Source organism: Nicotiana sylvestris, chromosome 8, assembly GCF_000393655.2.
Source record: "Nicotiana sylvestris chromosome 8, ASM39365v2, whole genome shotgun sequence".
In the NCBI taxonomy this organism is placed as follows: domain Eukaryota; kingdom Viridiplantae; phylum Streptophyta; class Magnoliopsida; order Solanales; family Solanaceae; genus Nicotiana; species Nicotiana sylvestris.
The window spans coordinates 225610957-225616342 of record NC_091064.1 but is presented as its reverse complement, the minus strand read 5'-3'; the positions used below and the strand labels follow the sequence as shown (position 1 = coordinate 225616342).

Sequence of the window (5386 nt, the reverse complement as noted above, 5' to 3'; positions counted from 1 at the left end):
CATGGTGCTTACAAAGAATGACTCAACAAAGGTAACCCACCAGATCGTGCTCAAGTAGGAACCCCCATCCCGAGGTTCCTACAAACTGAATACAGATGGAGCAGCAAAAGGAAACCCAGAAGCAGGAGGTTCAGGGGAATATTCAGAAACCACAATGGAGACTGGATATTGGGCTACATGACTAACTTACCCCAAACAACAAATACAATGGCTGAAATCCAGGCCCTCTTTCGGGGTCTACAGCTAGCGGACCAATACAATCTTCTTCTACTGGAAATAAACATTGATTCAGCAGAAACAATTAATATGCTATTGAATGGCAATCTGATTTTTGACCCTATAATTTGTGAATGCATATCAATCATCCAAAAGATGGGCAGCGTGGTGGTGATGCATATCTACAGGGAACAGAACAGAGTAGCTGATGCACTGGACAAGGAAGCAGCTAAGGAGATGTTTTTGAACAAATCTTTAACATTATCAGTCCCTCCGATGTTTGCCAATGATATATTTTGGGCAGACATCCTAGGAACTGAGCTAGTTAGGTTTTTTGTGGGTTGTAACATAAATACAATTATGCAAAATATTGCAACTATGGGGTCTTTGAGATACCCCAGTAATGCCCCAAGTATAGTTCATTCGGTTAACTAGTATATATATAATATCCAGTTTTACCAACAAAAAAAAAAGATATTATGTTTTTTACACATCAAAGATATAAAAATATCATTTTTTTAAATTTAAAATTTTAAAGGCACATGATGTACAAATAGCACATTATTAAGCGTACGTAAACATTGGAAGCAGAACTTAATACACTACAAGAAAATAGAGTTATTACGGTAGTTATTTTAACATATAATGGCGGTTTACAACCGCCGTAATACACAGTAGCGGCGGCTTTTGAAAGTGCCATAATCCCGTCCGCCAAAATTATATTATGGCGGTTCTGGCAAAACCGCCGTAATTACATTTGAAAACCGCTGCATTTTAATCTGGTTAATGCGGCTTTCTGGTTTTGCTTATTCTGGCGGTTTAAAACCGCCGCAGTTGCAAAACAGAATTGCTTCTACAACGCCAGTATCCTTTCACAATTTATTTTTTCACATTTACAATCTTAATTATTGAATGCCATGCTTTGAAACTTCCATAACACTTCATAATCAATTTAACCCAATAATAGGAGATTAAATAAGATAAATATTCATTATATAAAAAACACAAGTATACCAAAATTACATCATCAAAATATTAGTGCTTCAAAGTGTATTTCCACAGTAAAATCCAAAAGATTCATAGTTGATCCTACAAAATAATCACTAATTCACACTAGGACGATCATCATTATTACTTTCATCTGAAGATCTTCTTGGTCCAACAGTTGATGGGGCACCACTTCCTAAGTCCGGTGCCTGAAAAAAAAAGGAAAAATACAGTCAATAAGCAGATAACTAAAATTTTAACTATCGAGCTGAAGTAGTGAGAACTCCCCCAAGTATTGAAAGGGTTCTGCAGCTATACATGTGGGAAAAAACCTAGAACTTAAAAATCCTTCTAGTCTTGCATTTTTTATTACTCTCTGTTCTGCAGCTATGCTTATCAGAACAATTGCAATCTTCCCAAGTGCAGACCCTATTGAGGATTCAAAATCTTTTGAATTATCCACCTGCTTTGAGTAGTTGGAACAATGACACAAATTTCTGTAACTCCTCTTTTTCTCCCTCTACAGAGACATATATACACAAAAGCCATACATATATCTTCCAAGAGAACTAAAATTTTAATATAGCAAGAGAACTTATACCTGTGGAGGAGTGGAAAATAAGTGAGAAAACTGCTCAGGGATATTCCCTATATTCCTTTCACATAAGCTAATTAGTGCATTTACTTTTGATTTCATATCTGTCATCTCTTACTGCCACTGTGGAGTTGGAGCGGTAGTGCTAGATGAATCTACATAACCACGACGGTATCGCGCAGATGTCTGTTTGAACGCTACAGTTGGAACTACAACCAAGCCTAAACCTCGAACACGGCCGGGGTGCTCGGGACCGAATACTATGCCAAGTGCATCATTTGGTGAAGGTTCATCAAGACTTTCTGTTCTTTGACTTCGAATTTCTTCAATTCTTTCCTACAAAATTTGAAGAAGCATAAATTAAGCAAAATATCAAATGACTGGTACATTTGAAAGACAGGCACTGAAAACATGTTATGGTCTTAGTTCAAAATTTACTTCTCAATATAAGAGATCATATACTGAACAGAATTATGTCTTCACTCTTCACAAGAAAAAAATTTACTAGTAAGCTAGCTTTGCACTGCTGTGATTTCAAGTTCACTTTAATCCTTGGTTCACATAAATCACATGGCTATTTCAGAAGATGGTTAGATGGAACAACGCAAGGGAAAGAAAAAGAAATAGCTGTGGAAACTTCATTCTATATTGAAACCAAATACAACAGATTCGAGCCATCAGCTCGAATACTTTATGCTTGAACCAAAAGAATGATTAATTCATTTTTTACGAGCGAAATGAAAAACAGTTGGTGTATATGTGCACATCAGGCAACAGATTTCATCTAAAGTCTGCGGGTTCGGCAAAACTCAGTTTTGAGGTTCCCACACTCAAAATAAGCAGTCATTATACTGCTCGGACAGTCATACTTCTTCTTTCTTTCCAAAATTACAATTGTTGCCTCACAAGTATGAGAAAGTTGATCTACAATTGTTTTTATTACTTGATGTTCATCTACAACAAAATAAAGTCAAGTTAAAACATTAAACGAGGAAAATAAAAAGAATACTAAATCACTTGAAATTTATATGTACCTATAACATCGACAAACCAATGGGGCTCTTCATCGTTAGTAGTATGTCTAGTTCACCGTGAAGAGACTACATCAGATGATGAAGATGGAATGGCAGGCTGAGAAGATACTCCATCAGATGATGAAGATCGAACAACATGCTGTGAAGAGACTCCATCAAATGATGAAGATGGAACAACGTGCTGCGAAGAGACTCCATCAACTGAAATAGCAGGCCGTGTAGGTTGTGTAGGCAGTGTAGGATGTAAAGAGACTCGATAAGATGTTGAAGATAAAGCTTGAGCCTGTGATGACTGCCCTGGAACAAGTGAAGATCTCACTTTGACTGATTTGAATTGATTTTTAACCATATTTTGCTTCGGCATCTCTACATACATAAAAGTATATATAGCAAAACAAGAAAAATAGTATTTTATTTCTAATTGAGAACTGAGATACTGTAGTAACTAGTACAAATCTGTTGATAAATTAGGCTCTATTTCTTAGATGGAACCTATGAGAAAACCTTCAAGGCTGAAACTTAACATCTGATCTTAATTTGATCAACTAGTTAAAGAAATTACCTAATAAGAAGCCTCTTAATGATATAAAAGTGCAGATAGAAAATATTTACTTCTTCCATTAGAATTAGGACATAACTATCAAAAGCTCTACATGTAGCAGCCTGCAATAATTAGTGAATATTTTTATTTAATCTGAACTAAGTTCTTCTCTCAAAAATTTTGCTTATACATGTCAAAGTGTTAACTTATTACTTCAGATCCTTTGCCAACTTACTATAAAAAATATAATGTCCAATCATACATGACTTAAACTTCACTCCTACTCAAAAACTTACTAAGACAGAAGTCTACCAAAAATTTATTTCATGTCCTTATCATTCTGGTGCACTTTCATTAAACATTCTTAAAGTAAATAGCTTTTATTGACATTAAAGAGAAATTGGAATAAGTTTTATCGATATTACAAATGTAATATTATTGATTAACAAACTCTATGACTAATTTACACTGATAAGAGGTAACTCAACACTAAGAATAATCAAATTACCTTTAAAAAAAAGAAATTTGCTCCAAAGAAGGGGCAAAATTAAACTGAAACGAGTTATACCTATCAAATGTCTAACTGACGACGTCAATCCCAATAGCTTCACCAGCAGTTTTTGATCCCTCGGCTACCTATCAAGCCCATATATAATATTTAGCTTAATATTAGCAAGAACAACAACTTAAAATATCAAAATTAAGTGCATGCAATCGAAATACCAGACAAAGCAGCAAAAATTTAAAGAAATACCAAACTAATTGGACAGAAAAATAACAAAAAATGGACTCAAAAATAAAAGAAAAAAGTACTGAAACCATTAGATTAGTAATATTTTCTAATAACAGCGATCGTAGTTCTGTTGTCCTTTTTTTCCAGTAATAGATTACTATTTTGGATGTTATATATTCAATTGACAGAATGAATCATAGATTATCAAACTGACGGGAAAAAATTAGAACAATATTGGGGAAAATCGCTACACTTCCAAACATGCATGAACCCTAATAAAGAGGAAAGAACTTTTGGTACTAAATATGTATCATTACCTGAAGATTATTGAAGCTGCTAAACGAATTTCATTTACTTTTTCTGATTTGAATCTCGATTCTTCTAGCGGGAGAAACAGACCGGGAGAAATAGAAGAATCTGAAGTTAGATACAAAACAGTATAATCTTAGTTAATGGGGTCTGGGAGGGCAGTGTGTACTCAAACTCACAACCTCTTGTTGCAAGTGGGGAAATAGAATGAATCGGGGAAAGGAATTGGGGAAAGAGAAACGTAGACCTATTAACTAAGGGAAGGAGTTAAATCGGGGGAATTCCAGACTTGGCAAATTCTGGAGGGAGTCTTAAATTTTGAGGGGGAAATACTAAAACCTATTGAGGGAAAATTATTAAAATGTTGTGATTGAATCATTATCGGCGGTTCCAACGCCGCAATATGAAATAACCGCCATAATAAAATAATTTTAAATCGGCGGCTTCTAAAACGCCATTTTATATTAGATTTTATGGGGTTATTTGGAACCGTCGTAATATAACCGTCATAATAATTTTGATCTTTTGTAGTACTTGTTTATTGTTGTTATATCTTTTATATTGCTGTTATTTTATTATGCATTTTTATGGTACTAATATATCGTCTTCTGTTGCTTTTTTTGAGCCGAGAGTCTCCTGGAAACAGCATTTCTACCTTCGGGGTAGGGGTAAGGTCTGCATACATATTACCCTCCCCAGACCCCACTTGTGGGATTATACCGGGTCGTTGTTGTTGTAGTACTTGTTTATTATAAACCAACGAACAAGAGTAATACTTATAAAGCTGCATATACATTTGGAAGCGCGCAGATTGTGATCCTCCACAAACATATGAGAATATTCATCCTTTAAGCAACTCATTTAGTTTAAAAATAGTAAAAGAAACTCAAGAGTATAACCTCGTTTCTGGAAGAATAAGTCAACCATCCGACAGCTGAATTAGGAAGATAGTTGTTGCGGAATATCGTGAG

The 5386-nt window shown here is 34.9% G+C and overlaps 1 long non-coding RNA gene across 1 annotated transcript; it reads right to left on the bottom strand.

The window, feature by feature from the left end:
* Positions 1–1192: 1192 nt before the first annotated feature.
* Positions 1193–4804, bottom strand: LOC104233136 (uncharacterized). The gene is made up of 5 exons (XR_712532.2): positions 4424–4804; positions 3942–4009; positions 2833–3129; positions 1805–2134; positions 1193–1412 (listed from the first exon to the last, which is right to left on the bottom strand). It is a non-coding gene; the product is annotated as an uncharacterized lncRNA (long non-coding RNA).
* Positions 4805–5386: the final 582 nt, after the last annotated feature.